Raw genomic sequence first — 24,374 nt, forward strand, 5'->3', positions numbered from 1 at the left:
GTGACGCGCGCTCTTTCACGTCGGCGCGTTAAGTTAGTGAGTGGGAAGCGCTGCGCGGACGTCCGAAGCTATAACGGCGGTGCTCTACACTTTAAAAACTACGAAGGGTATCGCAGGAGTGAAGCAGCCGATTTACTCTTCACAGCGTTGTTTTACTCTCGCATAATGTCGAGTGGAGTGAAAAAAAATATGGCCAGGCTTAGCTTGGTTAAGCCAAGAATGCGTTGCATGTTTGGGAGTTGGGAGGAGCGGGAGTCAGGTGGTGGCTGCGGCCGCGCGCGACCGCGCAAGTTGGGGCCCAGCTTTTCCACCGTGACGTCACGCGCCGGTGCAGCGCCCCTAGCGAGAGGAGCGGGAGTCAGGTGGTGGCTGCGGCCGCGCGCGACCGCGCGAGTTGGGGCCCAGCTTTTCCTCAGGCTGTCATGACGTCACGTCACGTGGGTGCGCTAAAGGTCAATGGTGGCTGCCCACCGCGCCCAAGGGCTGAACTGAGTGATTGCAATATGCAACGCATAAAACAATATGTAGCGTAATCTTCTGCCTCAACTGTAGGAGGCTGGCCCCGCACATGGCAATGTATCACTCATGCACGATGAGGAAAGAACACACCGTTGTGCTTCTAAGAGAACAGGCAGCCACAGTTCAAAGGAACGTGGAGTGAGCGCTGTACTGTTTCACTCGGAGTTGCTCCACCGCGCGCGCGCTCAAAGTCGCGGAACAACACAGCACCGGAGAAAGGGGATCCGTCCAGCGAGCAGCAACGAAGGCCATCCAAGGGAGATCGTGTGTCAGCCATCTCGCGTCGCCGCGAAAACACGACAGTCGTGCGTCATTCCTTGGATATAACAACACATCCTCCACGGTAAGTGAATTCTAACTTAGGTGCACATTCTTCGTATATGTCATGCTATCGCCAGGAAGTCTTCGCGGCGCTTAGCCGACGCGATTGACAACGGGCTAGGCAAGCGCGCTGTCTCTCGATGTCAATCGAGAAAGCCTGTCGTCGCGATAACTGCATCTGATTTTATCACTTGCCGTTATCCGTAAGAGCTTTGAAAATCGTAAACGCTGCCAGAACTATGGTATGTTCAATAAGACGCTAGGACGGAGGACGCTTAAAATGGATTGTTCACCAGCCTTGATTCCGACCCTATGCGGAACGTGATTACCGTGCGTTTTGTGTCTTTGAATTTATTCAGTTTGGCAGTCCACTGTGTACGGAACGCCGTCGAAATAAGGAGTTGAATAACAGAAGGCGTCATTTTGCTGGCGGCATGCTTTTGTTATATATAAGCCGCGCGCTTGACGGTGTCTCGCCCAGGGGGAATCTGTGACCAGCGAAGTTACGTGCAGCAGCAGTGCTGGTTAGAAACTTTGCCGCAGGCATTCAGCTGCATGCTGCAAGAGGTAAATTGGACGCGTTATTTTGAACTTACTCAAAACGCATGAGGAATGCACGTTTTATGCTGAATAAAGTATAAACTCGGTATAAGCGATCTTGCGCGCGACAGCTACAAGCGACGCGAAGGAGGTGGCTGTCGCGTTCGCTCGCCGCCTACAAGTCGTACTCCGTGCGAGCGACGATTTTGGGCGATGCCTCCCCGGTGTTGCTGGTATGAGGGCTGCAATCACGTGTAACGCGTGCTTTAGTAATTTACTTTAGGTGATCATGCCAGGGCCGATCGATAAAGGATAGTAGCTGATAAACGGGAAAAACGCAATATACTCAGTTATTTGCGAGGTTGGAACTTTCGGCTGCTTAAACTGTGACACCTGTCGGCACCCCTTTGTAAGGTTTCTTATAAATGCAAAAACGAAAACGTGGTTTCGCTTTGTAAGTTTTGTTATAAATAAATAACAAAAACCGAGTGATCATTCTGCGCAAATAGTCAAGATGGACGTTCCAATGTGAATGAAGCGTCACTGTGCTCCTTTCCCTTTGCCAGCTGTTGCAAAATATGAATGAAGATAAGAAGCCGGATGACATAGGCACGAAGTAGTGAAGTCTTTGACATAGCCAGTCGGCAATGCATTGTTGTAAGTACAAATTTCAGAATAGCCTTGTCGTTATGAAACAGTTTTGTCATAGTATTCTTTAGCGTAGAGACAATCCCTTCCATCACTGCCGCCTTAGGTCAACGTCAATATAGCCTATATAATACAACAAAATTGCACATAAACCACATATAAAGAAGGAGAACAATCAGCTGTTTGAAACTTTGTCTGAATATCTTGGCAGAAATATTGGCTACGGAGGTGAACTTTCTATAGCACCGTCTCGAATGTTCGGATTGTTGATTTATTACAAGCATCGCAGTAGAATGGCGGAATTCTACGAACAGCTCCTAGAGCACTATTAAGGCACTTCAAGCACTATGTGCGCCTTCATTGTATCTGAATTATTTGTTATTTCGTCGAAATATAACACTACCATTTGGTTGGCACATTTACATCATTCACTATACTATGAATTATATATTCTTTTCGTAAAGGAACAGTCTAATATACGACAGAAGCACGCAAGAATGTATAATGAAGATATTTCCGAGGTATCCAATTTTTTTAAACATACACTCTTAAAAAAAGGTAGTTTCAACTGACTCTCTTCGGGGTGTATCTGCTCGTCGTACATATGATGACCTTTTGGGTGGTAACACGTACTCTCTTGGAAATATAGTACCGGCGACTCCCTCACAGTGCCAGTGACTCTCTCCCGCAAGGCCTACTGAGGTGTATGAATTACTCTCAAAGCAGGAGTTGATGCGGCTACCTGAGTGGTCCATGCAAGTACCCTTTGGTAGTCAGAGGAACCCTTTGGAATGGCAACAATGACCCTTCCTAGGGTATCATAAGAAGTCAACAAACACTGCCACCAAGGACAACATAGGGGAAATTACTTGTGCCTAATAAATGAAATAATGAAACGACAAATTAATGGAAATTAAAGTGGATGAAAAAACAACTTGCCGCCGGTGGGAACCGAACCCAAAGGTCTTAGCGAAATGCGAAGGTTGTGGGTTCGGTTCCCACCTGCAGCAAGTTGTTTTTTCATCCACTTTAATTTCCATTATTTTGTCGTTTCATTATTTCATTTATTAAGCACAAGTTATTTCCCCTATGTTGTCCTTGGTGGCAGTGTTTGTTGGCTTCTTATGATATGACTAATAAAAATCGGGCCCCTCGGTTAACCCCCTTTCTTCCTAGGGTAGTCATCCGAAGACTGACAATGGTGGCGTACATGACTACCATCGCAAGAGTTGGTGAAACTACCCCTTGGTAATCAGTGTAACCCCTTTGGAATGGCAACAATGACCCTTCCTAGGGTAGTCAACCTAAGACTGACAATGGTGGTGTACATGACATCACAAGGGTTGCTGAAACTGCCTCCCGGTACTTAACCAGACCCTTTGCAGCAACTGCTGTGACCTCTGCCTCGGTAGTCAATAGACTATCTCTACGCTAAGATGGAGGCCCACAACATAATAGATTTTAGTTTGCATGTGCAACAAATGCCTAGTTATTATGCTACCATTATATGTTATGATAAACTTTAATACTATAAACAACTAAAGATAAACACTGAGCACATAGCACTACAGTGAGTGAAACACCAAGAGCAAATATTTCACTACTATCACTGTATTAACCTCAAATGCATCAATGCACTATACCTCGCAAGAACAGATGATATCAGTCTGATTTGCTAAATTTGAATCAATGGCCAACCTTGAGAAACACTATGCTTCAGTTTACAAGGCATACTAAACAGCTGCAATATGTCCAACCTTATGAGGTAATGTAGCATTTCAGGCATTTGAACAAGGATTTAATCCTTTGCCATGAGAAATCGCTTATTTATTTCAATATGCGATGGAGGCATACATGGACAGAGGAATTAAATTTCAATATTGATATTGAACGATAAATTTACAATCTCACCAAATCAAAGCAATAATACAGCATCGATGCTAACGGAAGAAAAGAAATATGCCTAAAGACCAGGCAAATTCAAAGCTGGACATTATAAATAGCACCAGTTCTATATCCCCGTGGTGCCTGCATAGTAAGTACATCCCATAATGTTACAAAAGTGCAACTTCTTGGCCATTTCATTCAATTTGTCAAAAAAGACTGTTGTCTCACCTCCTAAATGTTTCCGTTAGCACCGCCTCCATGTTTGCGTGAAATGCTGCCTGCTCCGGTTAAGATCTGAAAGAACAGCACAACCGGTAAAACTTTGTAAACATTTTATTCAATAAGAATATGCACACATCACAGTAACCTTTAGCAAGAGCACATATAGTAATCACAAAGAACACTTATTTCTTATAAGCAGAGAATCCAGATGACAGCAGGAAGAGAAAAGCCTGAGAATAGCTATAATGCATCCGTTGATGTTCTCTTTCAACGAACCACAAATGGCCTTGCCATCAAGGTATATCATAAGCTCACACATCTGTATACACAAAAGGCAGAACATATTTAAATAAGTATAAGGATATAAGTATAAGTTTATTTTCCAGATTCAACTGGAGGGTAGGTTTTTGGCAAGAAGCTGCCTGCACAGCTTGACTGTGTCCAGAAAACCCATACAAGCAGTAGCACACGAGTGGTACAGGAAATCTTCAACAGACACACATAGAATAGTCATATTCAATAAACAGAAACATTCACTATTTATGCATACAATATAATAATCCTTGCACAAAATCTGAACAATAAAATCGAAAATCAAAACGCTGTAATGGTCATACATATGTTCAGAAATAATGAAAGTAATAACCAAGCAAACATGCGGCATCTACTAGCAAAGGCGTCAAATCACATTTCAAGAAAATATTTCCGCAACTCAGCTTTGGTATATCCTTTTCTATGTTTATACGTGTTTAGAACATGGGGCAGGTTATACGACAACATTTGTAATTTATGATTAGCGTGAAAACATGGTATATTCTATGTATTAATAGGTCTTGTGTGTATGTTAGCACGACGCATGTCCAAAGATGCCAGAGTAGAATAAAAATCGGCAGTGGATGCCTTTGAAAAATAAATTTTTTGTGCTAACTTAAAGTTATGCAAATTATTGACGCGGACAATGTTATGTGCTTCAATAGCATATTTGGAGGTTGTAGTATTATCAATATTGGCGATTATTCGAACAATTTTCTTTTGCGATACGAGAACCTTACTTATGTTTGTTTATGGTCACTGTGGCCCATACTAAACTGGAGTAGTTAAGGTGAGAATGTACATGGCTTCCCTTTGCTGTAAGTAATTTGAGACAACAGCTGTATTCCAATAATTGGGCTCACTGCTGTGAACTTATAGCATAATGCCCACCAATGTCACATTTTCACATGAGATCTACAGAATGTTTCTATTATACATGAATGAAATGCTAACTGTGATTCTATGGGGGAATGGCACTGAGCTAATGCCTACTAAACAGTATGTGTAAGTGTGAATGACGGCATCATTAACTGGACTACCCTGCTGCTTTGCAAGGAGTCATTCCATCTCAGTAACATCAAAAGCGGGTTGCGCGCAACACAGTGATGAGACAAAGTTCGAAATAAGGGCCAGAATTATGTAGTACTGTTTATTGATCAAATAATGCTCACTATGTTCTGTCATGTTAACAATGCCACACAAAACAGCTAATTATAATGGCCGCCGGCAACTCAGTGCTGCGACATACCACGTCTAGCGACTGCCTAATAACACATGACCCTTATGTAATACTCTACTGGCACTTTCCTTTTGCAGCATGCAGTTAAAGTATTAAAGTACTGCAATGCACTTGCAAAGCAGAGTTATTTCCCCGTAGTGGGATCAAGAACCCATAATAAAAAGGACACCACAGGTACGGCATAGATAAAGTGTATTCTGCAGTACTGTATAAGTGCTGAAGCTTCCTTCTTGGTACTGCTGTGTGATTCTCGTGCTGCCTAGTTCCTGTTGCGTGGTCTCACAAAGACTGCAATGATCAACACATTGTGACTAGAGTCGCTAAAGTTATACATTCACATTCCTTGTAACCACTTTATTTGTTTAACCCTTTAATGACTGCGCATATAAATGCAAAACAACTTATTTTATACCTAAATGTGCAAAAGACATCGAGAATAAGCATAATCAACGAAAAGAAAGGATATATTGTAGAAACCCCTTTAGTAATATGGGGGAGAAAGTGGGCCTCTCCCCACGCGACATATGGCTGCGTTTGGAATTTGTGCTGTGAGCTCTTTGCATATGTGTAATACAGGTGTACATTTCATCGCATTGTTTGTCTGAGGTCACTACAGCAGGAGATCTTGCACCGGTCTGTCTCCTCTGACCGTGCTTGCCAAAGAAAACGAGTCCCATATCTTGTCTTTCCCATCCTGTGTTCCTGCTCTAAACCGACAAATGACACTTGCTGCCAGTCATTCAGTGTTGGGTCGATACATTTAGCGAGAAACTTCTTATTGAATGCCAAAAATCAGCACAAAAAATTAATATTTTTTGGTATGCTGTATGCAGAACTCCTCAATGAAGCGTCCAAACAACTCAAGTGTCAGAGTAACATAGCCACACACCTTTCACTACATCATAGCATGTATATTAATATACATTACCGAACGAATGCTGTATTACTATTCTATAAAAGCATCTACCACTACATCTTGAACTAATGTTTCACTCTAAGTTCAAGGTGGCAATGCTATACGGTATTTTGCTTCTTTGATCACCTACAAAATCTCTGATGACAGCATTGCAGATATAGTTGCTACAGCCGGATTGCATATTTGCATTTGTTAAAGAAAAAATGGAAATAAAACGAACAAGTACATTAAGAGAAGCAACTAAATGTTTCAATTAAGCCACATAACGAAGAAAGGAGAGTCAGTTTATCTAATGAAATATGCATACAAACTTGCAGCTGATCACCTGTCTTCGAAATACAGATTTTGAGCATGTGTCACAACTTTCGCTTGCCTTTCTTGCTTTCACTTCTGCGTTGACTTCAGGGCATCCTGGTGGCATTCCCTTTCGCATGTTTGTGTACTTGTTTCTTACGCACATACGCGTATATCATGAGAACTGGAATTAAATGAAAGCAATTGACTTTACATACCCAATCAACAGTTCAATGACTTCCAGTTTTCAGGTTTTGAAAGAAACTGCAAACGCAGTACATAGTTAAGCATGGCGCTGCCCTAACCTTAGCTTGCTTTTCGCACTGTTACCTTCATGTTCCAAAATGTACCAAGTGAGCTATTTTAGCACACCTTTCAACACAATATCTGAATATTACTTTCAGTATTGGTGTTGGCCAAAACATTAATGCATGAATAAAAGCTACAGGTAAAAAATATATTATTTATCCAGATATATATTTAGCTGAGCATGCAATTAATTTTACACGAGGTGTCCATATGCATACCAGATGCAGAGGTGCTGCTGATATCTTCATATTTAGTTAAGCTGCAAAGCTTTAACAGCACGACATCTCTACTCAATCACACGCTGAACTTTTTGTTGGGCTAGTTGGTGCATATTTACTGAAGTACTATAGCGCCAAACAGACGACACAAGAAGAAGAGACACGGACGAGCGCTCGTCCGTGTCTCTTCTTCTTGTGTCGTCTGTTTGGCGCTATAGTATTTCAGTAAACAATCACACGCTCCCAGACCTGAACAGCTGCAAGCAAGGATGGTCATAAACTTTACAAAGTACTAAGGAAGGCTTCGGCAGCATGCCTAACGTAACAAAAAAATATGGGGTTGTATGCAGCAAAACAACGATCTGATAAGAGGCATGACGCAGTGGGGCACACCGGAAATTCGGATCACCTGGGGTTTTTTAACATACACCTAAATCTAAGTACACGGGTGCTTTTGCATTATGCCCCCATCGAAATGCGGCTGCCTTGGCCAGGATATGCTTAACATTTAAAAGTGCAAAAGAAATCATAATAAAAGAAAGTTATGAGAAAATGCTCTTACATGGCCAAGGTCCGATGTGCCCCTCAGTGCTGGGTACTGGTTTACAAGGCTCCTTGCAGCAACATTGCACAATTTATTTCGGTACCTGATGTTTAGAAAAGCATGAATCAACCTTCCACATAAAACAATATGCAACAGCACTGTAGCGCAACCATTTCCATGAAATAATATCAAACAGTTAAACTGTGATTAATAAGATGGGAGAACTTAAGTAAACTGCACCATGAAAGCTTTAGGTGCGTGACGAGACCGAGGATAGAGAATTCATCAGATGAATTTGACACAGGACGGGGGTAACATTTAATCCTTTTGTCCTGCAATAGCCAACATAAACTGATAATCATGACCAGAGTTCACAAACTCTTAAAATACTTTCACCAAACAAGATGTTATAAAAGGTCTAAATAATATTTCAAATTAGCTTATTTAAAACATGTACAGAAGGGAAAACTAGCCATGAATACAAACTTCAAGGAGCATCTCCTATAAGAATTTAGCAGGGCAGCTTTTTAAGCTCGTTATTGATCCATTATCGTGAGTGTACAGCGCAAAGGTTAAACGAGGACGCACACACAAGCACTGACTACCAATGGAGGTTTTATTGCCGAATTCACACAATAGTGATATAGCTAACTGAAAAATAACTGCTAAAAAGGAGAACAAAGCAGACCATCAAGAGGCACACGAAGAAATGCAGAGTTGCGTAAAAAATGCTGGCCGTAAGCTTGACTTCGCAGAAACTTGAGCTCTCTTTCTGATAAGGTAATGGATGGCTTGCTGATGCATGCTGTGTTCCTATGCCAATTGTGCTACTTCAAGTATGATATGGCTATGACCATCCCTGTGCTTGTGAATAACTGACATTCTTTCAAACCAAGGAGTGCAGCCACGCATGCTACTATGATGCGCCAAAAAGCTTTCTCTGCCATTGCGCACATTATATGCATGTTCGCACAACCTCTCATGAGGGGCATCTGGCAGTCTGCCCCATATGACAAGCGCCGCATGAAAGAGAAATTTCGTACACAACCTTTTATTTGGAGTCAACATGCCAAATCTTGCGCTTGACCTTGCAGATGCCTTTCTGACTGCCCCATCAGAAAAAGAGGTGAAGTTTTTCTGGAAGTCACGTGAACGGCCTGTATTTGTGATGCAATCTTACATTTTTTTTGTATCTCGATATCCAGCGTAGTTCATTTTTTGCCCACTCGTCTGCTTTTCTTGTCTCTATCTTCAGAAGTTAATGTTTTTCAGATAGCTTTTTCACTTGCTTGTGTATATTCGGCACATTGAGTAACATCTCAGTTGACAGTCGGAACTTCTGTCTATGTTCTCGTTTACCTTTGTGGTGTACGTTACCTATAAGAACTGTAACCAGCAGCTAAGGAAGCCTAATTCAACGTGTCATTCTAGCGCCCTCGCCCACTCATTATTCCAAGACTCATGGCAAGGAAACCACGGAGGATATTTCTCCATTGAAGTATCACATAAATTATGACTGAGTGTTAACCTTTCTCTAGCTTTCATGAGTGTTTTTTGTGAAGAAAGAGGAATGGAAGCGGAAGAAATGCCACTGGTGGTAACCGAAGCCAGAAATTTGACATGACGCATGCAGCGCTGCACCAATTTATCTAGCCATGACTGTCTTTCCCTCCATGTAGCCAAACCCCTATATTTCACATGAAACATGCAGCACTGTACGAATTCATCTAGCCACAACTGTCTTTCCATCCAATTCACTTGGTATTTGTACACCCGCATAAAATGTAGCGCTGGGAGTGTTAGGGTTCGTGTTGTTAGTCAGAATAAAGAAAATGGGCTCAGCACTGCAATGTTGACATTGCCATTGAATATTTAAATTTCTAGGTCATGAGTGAACTGTAATTCAGAGCTAGTGAATGATGTATCAGTGTTAAAAACATTTCGAACCAACAATGCCATATACACTGCTAAACACTCAAAAGGCGCTAGACAATTTGGACATTGTTCACTGCCCCAATGCAAAGCTTTAGGAAAACAAATTTCCCCCCTAAGTTATCGAGAGTTTTCAAGGGTAACTACGCAGCAACTAAGTTATAATCATGAATTAGACAACAAAAACTTTTTATAATAGACACCTCTTACTTGCCTTTGTGACATAACCGCATGAGAATGGGCGCAATACCCTTTCTAATTAACATTGTGCTTACGATTCATATTGCACTACAAGGTTGGGAAAAATGCGTGACCAAACATAATTGAGACATTTACTGTGGAATGAATTTTCATTAAGTACATTCTATCCCAACTTTATTTACAACTGGCGTAGGTCGGCAAACTGATGCATGAGTCGACTCACTCCGACTGACCTCGAAAGTAAGTTTCAGTGAGTCCGACTGAGTCGAATTTCTGTAGGCCTTAGCCCGAATGAACCCGGCTAAATAGAATTTTGGTGAGTGTGAGTGAGTCCTTATTATTTTGATGACTTATGCATCCAGGTAGTTGTTGTGACTTACATTGTCTGAGATGACGAAATGTAGGCAATCCATTTAATTTTCTTTTGAAGATTGTCAGGCACGTCTCCTGCTGTGATATTTCAGAGGTGTGCAGCAATGTCAATGAGCATCGGAGGCAGTGTGTACGTTGACGATTCCTTGTACTGTCCTTTGACGGCATTCTCCACATGTTCAACTGCACTACCAGATAGCCTTAAAAAGAGAAGTATTCATTGAAATCAGCAACAAAAACCAGTGCTAGAAAAACGAAAGATATGGTATCACATACTATCACTCCACATGCTCAAATTTACCTACTATAGTTAGTGACGAGCTAAGAACAGAGGAAGGGCTCTTGATAAACATGGGGACATTTGCCATGGCAAATGGAGCCCATTGCTGTTCAAGGATGATGTACGAACAGCGAAAATCACTGACTGAGACAACCGACTCGTTACAGCATGAATGGGCTGTAAAAACCAAATTCAAAGAGGAATTTTACCACCCCCTATACAGATACCTCATTACCAACACACCATGATCTCTCTCCCCATTTTTGCATTGGTAGCATGCACAAGGAAGGCGCATTACTGGTCCCTTCACACAAATTGGTACCATGAGCAAAAAGCTCCCCCACCAAGGTGAAAGAAGCAGCCATAGTGACGCACCTACAAACATTCCTTCTGAGGAAAACTTGTTGCTAGCTACATCGTCTACAGAGGTATTGCATTGTGAAGGACAAATACTGGGCCATAAAGTGCCAAGTCCAGAATAGCATTGTCTTTGGACCAGAAAAAGAGAACAAAAGCAGGTCAGATAAAGGCCAAGGATGATTTCATAGAACAAAAATATACTAGAACATTCTGGTTCTCAAATACACAAACTAGACTGGTTGTGTTTATCCAAACATTATTAACTCCCTATCACATTTTTGGTGGCTAACGAATGGATATTTCAATGAATGTATTTGTTCTGATAACGTCTTGGTGCCTTTGCTTATGACCTTTTTTTGTGAAACATGGCCATTATTTCAAACAAGAAGTCAATTTTTCCCTAAGCATTACATAAATCTGAGCTGGTGAGATAGATACAAATGTCAAGGTTGGATGAGACTTTGAAAGGTGATATGGAAGGATTGAGGAGTCGCGCTCTTCCCATATCATCAGTTATATTTGGGCTGCCTAGGCTGCACAAAATTTAAAGAAAATGTATTGCAGCTTTTTGTTTTTATGTTTTCATAAATACACCTCATTGGTCATATCTATTAGTAGCAGAGCATTCCAATATTTAACAAGGACAGTGGTATGCTATAAAAGTGGAAATAGGACTATATAGATACATAAAAATATTAGGGGGAAGAACATTTTATTTTTACATAGTGGAATGGCCCCTATGGCATGCATTTCTTTGTTTACTAAATTCCCATGAGTTTATTCTCCAAAGTTAAGGTACAAACAAGGGCAGAAGAAAGCTTTAGGACAGCAATGAGTGTCCCCTGATACTACTTTATTAAAAGCAAACAGGATCATACATATAGGTGTAGGTGGCCATGTGCGCACATATGTTTGCACGCAATACTCGAACAAGTTGGCGTTATTATTCAGTCTTACAGTGCAGAAGGTGTCATTCAGTTCAGTTGAAGCCACAGATGTATCACTGACAAAGACGTCACATTTCATGTTGATGAAACAGGCCTCCATTAATTCCCCTCCCAGAGAATATTTGCTTTTACCGAAAATGCAGATATGGAAAGGATATGGCTCACACGTGCGGGAATAGCAGTGCATAGGCAAATGTGCATTAATGTTATTCCTGACAGACAGCTCATGTTCCCTTTCCGAATCGTTGATGCAACAGCCTGTCTGGCTGATATGCACCCTGCCGCAATTAAGTGCAATTTCGTACACCATACCGACCGCGCAAGTCACATATGGCCTTGTATGATTCTTACCACAAAGAGTCGGCTTCTGTGGGTCTGAGATGCGTGGGGACAGGCCAGTAAGCTTCCGGGGAGCCAAGAAAATAATAGGTACTTTGCACCTGCTGGGGCCACTTTCTTTAAATCGGGGGCCACTTCATGCATGCATGGAACAACATGCAGCCTTTTCTCCACTAGTGGCTTGGCAAGGGACATCCAAGCATTATTTTTGGCGGTGACGCTCGCCTCCTTCAATCATAGGTTTGCGGCACTGCAATGTTTCTATCTAAGCTATTAATGAGCCAATTTGAAAATTTTTGCAATAGAATGCTCCCAAGAGGGCACCTAACAATTTCCAGCGTATAATTAAATTAGCTATGTGGCCTGGTGAGGGGCTCTTTAAAGTACTGCTCAAATACCGGTATTATAGCTTTCCAGCATACGACAGGTTTTAATGGTATACAGAGTTAATGCGTGAGCGCAGATTGAATAAGATCAGGTGCATACGGCTTTTTTGGTGCCTCTGATGCTTCGGAGTGGCTTGGGGAGACAACCAAATTAATCAATGCTCCCTCACACACTGTCGTGCTTTCACCCATGTCGACGTAGCACTGGAACCGGTCATCGGAAGATCTGAAAGCACACCCAGATGGTTTATCAATAGTTTTGCACATTATTAGGGAAGCAGTGGACACTGAACAGGCATTGATTACTTAAACAGCCCTTCTTTATGGTTGCTGTACTGTCCCAAACAGGTTTGTTATTTAGAGCCATCACAGCACAGCACCGCACTAATCCTGCTGCCCGTATGTGAGCTAAGTGCAGGACGCACTAAGCTAACAAGGCTAGGCTTACTTATGCAATGTCAGCAACCATCAGTGTATAAGAACAGATGATCTCACAAAGATAGAACCATATTGCTGATTGCACAAATTTTCATAGTCCTATTGCTGAAAATGCCAGCAATTTTTTTTCCTCAGTTGGTTCAATTTAACTTCATTGCTGCGTCATTGTTGCAGCGCACAAATGACGACAAAGATTGAACAGGCAAACAAGTCCGTTTTCCTCGTCTTGCCTGTTTGAATAGTTAAACGCTGAAGAAACTTGCAGAATATGGCATACTGCGAATATGGCATGCTGCGAATATGGCATAATGCAAACTAAAGCACCATTACATTGACTGAAGCTGTTAATACTCCTTCTCCTACCATATAGGGTAGCGATTGTACACCTGACCTCAATATCAGTAGTAAACCAACTGCACAAGTTTTCAGAAGATGGAAGTCCTGAAAAGGCGAGTTTCAGTGCGGCTTCTCGACACGGCAATAATTATGGTTGCGCAACGTTGTGTTCGTACGGGCAAGTATGTGCTACACTTTTCAATTTAAGGTGGTCACGTGCATTGGCTGCGACGAAACAAAAATATTCGTAGTTGGCTGCACAGTGAAGTGACACAGCGCAGTTTCATAACACTCGATCTGTCAGTTCAATCCGCGGCAACCAAACAGTTATTAATCGTGCTCGACATTTCCGCTACGCATACTGTGGCTACTTTGCACATATGAGCCAAACAATTACAAAATACTCTTTGCGCTCCATAACGCGCAGTACATTTACGCTCACCTGTATTAGAAGATCGTTGCTTGTCATCAGGTACGCAAACCCCCCCGTCCGCAGGCTTTCGTGGAGGTCGGCGAGTTTCCGGGCGCCTGTGAGCTTAACGATGTTCTTTGATGGCCCCTGCGAAACGAGGCAAGCCGCTTCTTCCGCATCAGTCGGCGAGCGCTCAGTTGAAGCTAGATCGGACGACATGCTGCCACCGCTGTCAGGTTTAACATGCGCAGCACAAGCAAGAGGCAAACCGCTTCTTCCGCATCAGTCGGCGAGCGTTCAGTTGAAGGCGGATCGGACGACTTGCTGCCACCGCTGTCAGGTTTCACAGGCGCAACGCAACCAAGAGAATATAGCCACTCGCGTTTAGATACTCGCGTACCGCCGCAGATAGCATGGTGCCGTTAGAGCCAGTGCCGCGCTTCTCGGCTTCTCATAGTTGCGAATCCAAAGTCGAAGTAAATACGAAAGCCATAAGTCATGTGCCGGGTCCTGAATATTTTGCTGCGCGCGTTCGCAAGATTTTTCGCTCACCTCTGCACTATCCTTGCTCAAATTTGGCAGAGCGACCACATTTTAGCGTCTACTTCGTTTAGCACAGTTTTTTTGCCTGATTTTTTATAAATGCAAACTTACCGGCTCTTATAGTAATGCCAGCTGCTGCCGCGATGGTGCAAGCATAAACTTGTATCGCCGCCTGCCGTCAGCTGCAGAAAGCAGCATATCAGGGAGCGATGCCGCGTGTTGCCTGCTCCTGGAACAGGCGACTGTCCTCCGTAAGACGCTGCTTTTTGAAGCTGACGGCAGGCGGCGACACAGGTTTATGCTTGCGCCATCGCGGCAGCTGTTTGCATCCTCATGGGCACAGGCAAATTTGCGTGTTTTTTTCTTACAAACAAGGCACTTAACTGTGCCAAGTGTAAAGTCGACGCCAAAATTCGATCGTTCTACAATATTTGAGCAAGAACAGAGCAGCGGTTTGCACGTTTTTTTGCACAGGTGTTTGCAGAACAGTGCACGAAGTTTGCACATTCCATTGTGGCCGCAATGATTGTACAGACCACAACGTTTTTAGATTCTAAATGTAAAACGTTGACGGACTAAAATAAAGTTCGTGCGATGCCATCCCATGCCTTGACAGACCACCACAACCAACAGAAGCCTTCGTACGAGGCAATAACTCTCTAAAGGGCACTGCTTCACAGAAGTGGTGCCTTTTCGGACTTTTGCCTCATATGTTCGCTTCTAGAATTCTAGAGGGAAATGAAGGCTGGGAGGTTTACCTCCTATTCAGAGATGTTGTAGGCATGCTTTCGGGAGGTGAAAATTCAAGAATTTCTCCGGTAATTCGTTACCCGCTACCAAGAAGCCCGCATGATCCCTAAATTACATTACCTTGTGCACTACCCATGCATGATCTCTCTTTTCGGACCACTCAAACAAACATGGCGTATGAGGTTCGAGGCTACTCACCAGTACTTTAAGAATGCGGCATCAAAGATGACAAACTTCAAAAACACTTGCAGAGCTTCAACAACATTCGCAAAGCTATGAATTCCGTGAGATTGTCTTCAACCAACGCCACACCATGTCAGGCCTGAAACCTGTCCGAGATCTGTTTTACATACCTGCACTGAGGAGCCTATGCCTGCAGGTAACGTACGGCAGGCAAAGTCAGTCACTATGCCGCAAATGGCATACCATGTGGGAGATGTGCTTTTAATGGCCAAGGGAGACGATATTGACTTCTGGGGTTTCATGTGCCAAAACCACTTCCCGATTATGCGGCACGTTGTAGTGGAGTACTCCGGAAATTGCGACCACCTGGGGTTCTTTAATGTTCACCTAAATCTTTTTGTTTTCGTGTTTTCGCATTTCGCCGCCATCGAAATGCGGGCGCCGTGGCCGGGTTTCGATCCCGCGACCTCGTGCTCAGCAGCCCAACACCATAGCCACTGATCAACCACGGCGGGTAAGGGAGACGACCCACAATTTGCACAGATTGCAGGTATTTTTGCGGCTCAGGATGAGGTTCTGTTCTTGTTAGACAAGATGGAACTTGTTGAATTCAGGAGACATCGATAAGCATATATGGTATCTAAACGCAATGTAGTCTGTGCGGCGCAGCCTGGAGATGAGGTATTACCAGAGTTACTCGATCTTTATCTGGCAGGGGAAGTTTTACCCAGATGTGAATTAGCGTCGTTTCTTTAAAAATAGTAATATTTGCATAGCTTTATGTCATGAACTCTACGTGGTGTACTTCACAATTTGGGTTCTGTTGACATTGTGTGTATATTCGTGTTATATTTTTATTCTTGTTTTTTTTATTCTGTGCATGATCAATCAATATTCATGTACTGCCCCCCCCCCCCCCCCCCTTAAGGTATCTTTATATACAAAACATATATTAATGTACAGCGTGTTGCAGATATATACCAACCAGTGTTATCACTTTTGGAGTTGGGCGTTGTACGATCCCGTTTCTATTATTTCTTACTGAATAATTAAAAAAAACAATTTCCATTTCTTGCTATACTGATTATGCAGTAATGCAGCACTGCATGAAACGCATGTTACTTTTTGCGGCTATAGAGTTGAACTCCGGTAGTTACATATTATGGTGTTTTCTTTGGTATAGTCAATCAGTTATTTCGTTGAGTGAGCCAACGAGTCCACATTCGTTGCAACCTATAACATCATATGTGCCTTTCACTGACTCCCTTCAAGCAGCATGGGAGTCAGCCATTTCACGCGTCCTTCCTGACTTCGTTTTGTGACTACCCTTGGAAAAAAAGGTAGTCAGCGACTGAAAAAAGAGAGTCGAGGTAGTCGTGACCCTCTTTTGACTCTCTTTTTTTAATAGTGTACGATGAACCAACAAGAAGAAAACAATTCCGCAAAGCTGCACCTCGCTGGGTTTCACATTACATATAGTGTGGCTAGGATACCTGCTGCTCTACGTGCTGATCTACGTGCACTACCTCGATTCGAAGGCAGTTAGTGGAAGCGTGGCGAGGAGCTCGCTTTTTCTAACTGAAAATACGCATGTATGTTGCACTACACAAATTGTTATAGTATAATCTACATGCGCGATCACTTCTAGCGGGAACAGGGGAGACGGTGGTGCCGCTAGGCAGGGTGCATCGCCACCAGGGCCCCATGAATTCTGGCGGCACAGACGCAGACAAAGCTATTGATGAATAGCCTTGAGAATCGTCTGCACCGTGAGGCGCTTGTGGTGGCCTTCCGTGGAGTGCTGCCACGAGCTCACGTGCCCTCGCCAGCAGTTGCCGCGCCTGTACGAAAACTACACAAGAATTCACCTTCAGAAATCTACGACAAAAATTAAGCGGTAGAAACCCTTAAAGCTTGCGTTGTTTCATATAGCATGATCGCAAGTTACTTGAAGTACCCAACAGTGGGAGTTGTGGTAAAATAAGCGGTTTCTGCGCCAAGTAGGAGAGCTGGATAGCACGCCATGTCTGTTTTATTTGTACTGTTGCTCTGCGGCAGTTTCTCGGATGTCGTTAAATCCATCTTCATCACTTCTGACGGCGACAGGATGACAGCTAGAAGTGCGTCTGTGCTACAGCACGACAGATACACTTTTTGTACCGTCGGGTAATACGTTGAGGTGAGCTAATTCTACGGATATTACAATACATTTATCGCGATTTCATTTAGATTGGCTCTCTAGCGCATCTGAATAGAGTGTAAAATCTTTACGTTACGCCCGGAGGTTCAATAGAAGTGGCTGTCGGGCATACTAGCAAGAACATTATTCCTTGACATCATCTTTCCCTTGCCAGGTGCGTGAGGCGGAACTGCTTTTGGGCCGCGAGGCAAGTGGCCTGCAGATAAAAAAAAAAAAAAGTAATTCAGATACACCTCACGTGTAGGAGCGTATTTGAAGCGAATATTTCGCTAGGTAGAAAAGAAATGCCAGAATCTTGCCTTATTCATTCCAGCGTCCTTGGCCCAAAAAAAGAAAAGAACTAAGCAATGTGACACGTGTATGCACCCGGTCACCCCCGTCATATTCAGGGACGTGCTTTCATGTCGAAATAGGCCGCATCGTGTAGGACCCACCTGTAAAAAAACGGTGAAAGAGATACGTTGGATGCTCTTTGAGCAAGAGCCGTCTATACCAGTAGAGCAAATGGTATGTAAACAGCATGCTCAAGGAAGAGTTGCATAAGATACTTCACCGCGACGCAATAACAGATGCTGAAAGAACGTATATTCACAATCAGTCACCAGAACCAGTTCTCGGAACGCGCAAAACTGGTTGTTTCTTTGCGCTGCGTTTGTGATGTAGAAAGAAACACTTGGTGGGCAGATGTGGAGATTTGTGAATATTAGAAAATAGAAGCAGCAGCTACTATACGGGGTGATCAATTTTAATTTGTCGGGAATATTAAAAATCGACTGGGGCAGTAAGATTTTCTTGCCCTTCAGCTGGATTGTTCGTAGAGGCAGATATTTCTAGCAGCAGAAATCGGAACACATATACAAATATTTATTCGTTATTTGCGAATCACCTTCCTAATTACTTACTTTACGGAACACATTGATATTAAGGATTTGTAGCCGGTTAGTGAGATTAAAAGATGTATAGACTTCAAATTTATGTCCAAGAGTAATACTAGTTTGTAGATATGTCCCAATTTAGGACAAAATACATGGGCGCTTCTGTTACTTTTGTGCTTGAATGCATGAAACAGCCTTCTGTTAGAAAAGCATGTGGAACAACAATTTATATTTACGGCGACTTTGATTGCGCATATATCCAAACTTTTGCCATTCGGGATGTCCATTCCAAGTGGATACGCCTTGCAAGCTCACGGGCGCCAATTCGTAAATTACAATATATGCCGTCAAAATTTTTGATTTTTTTTTTCATTGGTTAAATATGTCCTTCGACTTCTGGTGTAGGTATTATCAGCCTCTTTGAATAATGTACGTCAAAGAGTGGAACTATGTAATCTGCAACAGGCAATTTTTGAAAATTCTGGAAATCAATTAAAATAAACAGCCCGTATATTTGCAAAACAACTATGTCGTCTAATCTTGCCCTTCATTATCGCGGGCACGATTATTTCATGACTGCACATATATTTGCGCAACAAGCATCCGAGTACCACCGATATACTCGACATTTTTGAAATAAAATGTGCAGCACCGATTGTGTAAGCAACCCTACCGTATCTTCCTCTGCCAAAAAAAAATATTGAATGTCTTTAGAAAATATTAAACGAGAAGAAAGGGGGTTAACCGAGGGGCCCGATTTTTATTAGTCATATCATAAGAAGCCAACAAATACTGACACCAAGGAAGACATAGAGGAAATTACTTGTGCTTAATAAATGAACCAAACCCACAACCTTCGCATTTCGCGTGCGATGCTCTACCAATTGCGCTACCGCGGCGGCGTTTTGCCATACACTTTCTTGGGTATTTATGTGTCCTAGTAGAACCCTGTGAGTGTTAGCCAGCGCCACCACTCACAGGCCTTGGCGGCGGACGTGGAACGTCCTTTTTGCCGCAGGCGTCACGAGAACGTGATATTTTAGGGTGAAGGCAACTGGTCAATAAACCCACATATGCTACATGAAGGTATCAATGTTGCCAGATTCGAGACCCTCGTTATATAATAAAACCAGAAAAAAGGGAGTTACCTGGGGCCTGATTTTATTAGTCATATCATAAGAAGTCCACAAACACTGACACCAAGGACAACATAGGGGAAATTACTCGTGCTTAATAAATGAAATAATGAAACGATAAATAAGGGAAGTTAAAGTGGATGAAAAAGCAACTTGCCGCCGGTGGGAACCGAACCCACAACCTTCGCATTTCGCGAAGGTTGTGGGTTCGCAATAAAGTGGATGGGCAAACGGCGCCGCGGTAGCTCAATTGGTAGAGCATCGCACGCGAAATGCGAAGATTGCGGGTTCGGTTCCCACCTGCAGCAAGTGTTTTTTTCATCCACTTTAATTTCCCTTGATCTATCGTTTCTCTATTTTATTTATTAAGCACAAGTAATTTCCCCTATGTTGTCCTTGGTGTCAGTGTTTGTTGACTTCTTATGATATTTAGAAAATATTGTAATTGTAGAACATGAGCTCAATGAGGATTTAATAACTGCACTGACCTCAAAATAAAGATTTAATTGAAATTCAAGGAAAAATGTACGGGTTAGCCTCACTTCTTGGTTTGTGGTCACTGCAAACGGGTACATCATAAAGATTCCAACAAAAACATTTTACTGCCATACTTTGTTAGTTGTTGAAGCACCCCTCAGCTTCCTGGTAGCACCAGGATCAATTGATTCTAGCTTTCAACCATAAAACTGCGCACTAGTTTAGTGCAAGTAACACATACAATATACCAGCCCATGGAGATGACCTGGTAGGAGTGTGGTGCTGGAGTTCGTAGATTAAGTCCGAACTCCGCGAAAATGTGCCAAAGTCTCATTGAATCATTGTAGAGAGCGCTAACACCACTACCAAAGCTTGCGGAAACGCTTAACAGGTGTTGAATCAACTCCCTTCAACCTTGAGTAATCTTCAAGAAGCGTGCAGGGTTTGCTGAGTTTCGGATATTGAAATGCGTAAGCATGTGTGGTCACAAATTTTTTTTTTGTTTCACTAGGCACAACTTCTGCGCATAATAATACATATCGTGTTAAGGAGCTAGTGTAAAAGTATTTCTGTTACAAGTTTACGGAATATTTACCACTAATATTTTAATAAGAACCTTATACAATAATTTGTTTCACTTCCAGCCACTGACTTCGTATTCTTATTCTTCACCGAACCTCTATTTTAGTGGCACGGATTCGAACGTGTACCCCCCCTTTGCCGATTTCTGCTCCTCAAGTGCTCTGTTTAGGTTTTATAAAAGACCTTGATACTTTTGCGGTGCTGTAATAGATTTATTAAATAAGAATAAAGTGCCATAGATACTTTTGTTGCTATCGGAAATAAAAGCCTACACGTCTGGTTCGCCTTCAATTTCACTTTACTTTCCTAATGGGCCGCTGACTTCTGGAGCATTACCTGAGTTGGGTGCGAAATTTGATCATATAGAAGATAATTGTGAACTTCGATGAGTTACTTATGTAGTTTGTAAACTAGTTATTATAATAATCCACAAACTAGACTAGTTGCTAGAGTAGTTATTCACCCAGGCCTGTCCCTAATTCATACTTGTTGAAGTTATGTGTCGTTCAAGCACGTTCCTGCGCCTGCGACAGACAGCATAGGCGTCGTATTTTCTAGTTTCTTTTCTAATTGCATTTTCGTTGAACGAGTTCAAAAACCTACTATGGGGGAAAGATCTACGCCGTGACACATCGGCATCCATGAGAGGAGGAAGCTATTCTCTGTCGGTCAAGCACATAATCAAGACTATGGATACCCGTACGTCAATGGAACTTGAGGTACGCTTACGCTTGTCGGGAGCAGTGAGGCGAGAATGGGTAATGGACGATGAAAGCCGTCATCGCTATGTAAGGGCACTATAGCGTGATGCGAATAAGGAGCGCGAACAGCTTGCTGCCGAGCGTGCGTCGCCTGAAGAAGAAAACAAAACTGTCACAAAAGACTGGTTTTTAAGGTCTGTAACGATAGATGTGATAAACTTGTTTTTTCCTGCTCTGTGATTAGTAATACTGTTCTTGCGCATGCTCTGCTGGCCTTCCTGGGACTACGCTGTTTCTAATAAAGCTTAGTTGATAGTCCGGCCGTTGGGGTGGGAACCTCTCTACTTGTATTTTGTCTTTCGTGACTGGTTTTTCCTTCAACTATGTACCAACTGGCCACGGTTTCAAGCCTTCGCCTGAAGAAACTCGAGGAAACACGAAGGAGCACAGCCTTCACCTACGCATTAGGCTCGCTTGAGCTTGTTGCGGAGAAACGCCCTGAAACTGCACAAGCGGTTCGACCATAAACAACAAATGCCGCGCACGTTTATGCCGCCGTTTGAGGACGTCGCAGACTATTTGGACGCGCACATCAAAATAATCGAGTGCGTCGCCAACAGCCAAGGCTGGAACAAATTGCAGTGGGCTCTGAGCAGGTGCTTCACGGGGGAAGCCTCGAAGATGTGTGGATGACTGTCTCCACTAAACTCTTTAGATCGTGAAAATGTTAAAATAGCCTTGCAGTAACGTCTTTGCTTCTCAGCAGAAGTTTATCGCGAGCGTATTTGAGCCTCCAAACCTGAGAATGGAGAGACGGCTGCGCAGCGATTAGATACAATTAGAGGCAACTTTGATAGGTGGGTAGAACTCTCAGAGACCCCTCAAATGTTCTAGAGCCTTGCCGAGGTGGTCAGGGTAGAACCCTTCCTAGCAAACTGCCATAATAACTACACTAGCGGGATTGCCGTACCTTGTGGGCTGCAACAAAAGCAACTGATCAAATTAAGAATGCCGAGAAACAAGGGAACTTATATCACATGAAGGAAGGTTTAGACATTAATAGCACTCCGAGTAAAAAAAATGCCCGAGAGGATGCGAATACAACATCGAAGTGCTTCTTTTGCGGTGAGGCAGAACACACGGCTCCAAACTGTCGGGCCAAAACAAAATTATTTGCCCAAATGCTGTCGACACAATGATGAGGCGAAATTTTGCGCAGAGAAAGGATCCAGACACGATCGAATGTTTCATCTGGTACACAAGGCAGAGTAATAATTCATAGCTGAAGCTATGCATCAAATAGGAAATTCAGAACACGTGCTGGGCGGAGGGGGCATGAAAGACAAACGTTGTGAAAGGACTCCTCCCAAAGACCTGCTAAGCTGCTCAGCACATGACAGATTCAAGGGAAATAACCATCTCACTAATATGCCTGTGGCAAAGGGAGTGTTAAACGGATACATTGTTTTAGTTTTGTGGGACAGAAGCCGCCATACCATCGCGGTACGCCGAAGCCTGATTTCCCGGGAAGCGTTCATTAGCAACCAAGGAGACGTGAAAGTGGTTCATGTAACTACCCACGTTCTCACCAATGTAGCGGTCACATCGTCATGCCTTATTTTACGGAAGATCCGCTAACGAAGTGTATGGAATGTAATATGGAATGAAATATAATTATGGAAAATCAATATACCGAAGGCAAGCTATGGGAAAATCGGTGTGACCAAGGAAGACCGTAAAAAGGCACAAAGATCAAATGTTAGTCAGCAAACTTCTTTTTGGGAGATCGGCCAAGAATTGAGCCACGAAGGGAGAAAATAGAAATTTAACCTCTCGAAGGAAGTTTTATGTAGGCGATACAAACTCGACTGGGGGGTTGAATGCGAACAAGTAGTTGTTGCCTCGGCGTTACTTCAACTAATCTTAAACACTGTACATGAAAGTGCTCTAGCTGGACACCAAGGTACAAAACGAACTACTGATAGTATTCTAGAAGCATTCTATTGGCCTGAAGTCCAAGCAGATGTGAACAGATTTGTCAGTTCTTTCGAGGTGTTCCAGAGAACCGTACGAAAGGGCAAGGTAGAAAAAGTCCGGTAGGGCAAAATGCCTATTTTTGATACACCCTTTGAAAGGTTTGCTGTCGACACAATCGGCCCCTTATCACCTCCATCCCTAACAGGTAAGAGATATCCTGATAGTGGTAATCTTTGCTACGCGGTATCCAGACGTGTTAACTAGGTGAAATTCAGCGTCCATGTGGAGTGGTTAATACAGATTTTCTGACGGGCCAACTTTCCACGTGAAATACTCTGTGGTAGATGTTCGTAATTCATATCCGATTTAACGAAAGGGCTTAATGTAAGTAAGACAAACGCGGACAACTCACGCAATGACTAATGGGCCTGTCGAACGTTTCAATGGTACCCTCAAGCAGATGTTAAGACATGCCAGGAAAAGCCTGAAACCTAAGAGAAATAATTGGCTCCGATGATTTCTGCCTAATGTTAGTGGCCACACAACTGCCTCCACTCTTTCGCTTTCGATTTACTTTACCCACGTCACGTAGAGGACTTTTTCACCAGGATGGAAAAACTATGGATCGATGATAACCACACAAGCGAAGTGAAGGCCACTTACGAATATATTCAACAGTTAAGAGAAATGCTAGAGGCGGCGGTAACGTTAGCTCGTGGAAAACTCCGTGAGGAAGAAAAGTACCAAAAGAAGCGTTATGACTTCCGCGCGTAACGCTGACAGGTAAAGGTGGGAGGCAAGGCACTCCCATTTCAACCAACAAGCCACAAAAGATGGCTGTTTCATTAGAAAGACCCTGGTATATAAGTATATATATATATATATATATATATATATATATACATATATATATATATATATATATGTTTATCTATTAAGTTATGCACACAGTTAAATAGCCACACCAACTATTACAA

At 42.8% G+C, this 24,374-nt stretch overlaps 1 protein-coding gene and 1 long non-coding RNA gene across 2 annotated transcripts in view; both read left to right on the forward strand.

Annotated features, from left to right (window-relative positions):
* The window catches only part of LOC126534142 (uncharacterized), a 169,462-nt gene that overhangs the window by 98,568 nt on the left and 46,520 nt on the right, over positions 1 to 24,374 (forward strand). The window lies entirely within an intron of this gene.
* Positions 1,838 to 21,010, forward strand: LOC140219291 (uncharacterized). The gene is made up of 2 exons (XR_011895451.1): positions 1,838 to 2,037; positions 20,782 to 21,010. It is a non-coding gene; the product is annotated as an uncharacterized lncRNA (long non-coding RNA).

The sequence above is a fragment of the Dermacentor andersoni genome, chromosome 7 (assembly GCF_023375885.2).
Source record: "Dermacentor andersoni chromosome 7, qqDerAnde1_hic_scaffold, whole genome shotgun sequence".
In the NCBI taxonomy this organism is placed as follows: Eukaryota; Metazoa; Arthropoda; class Arachnida; order Ixodida; family Ixodidae; genus Dermacentor; species Dermacentor andersoni.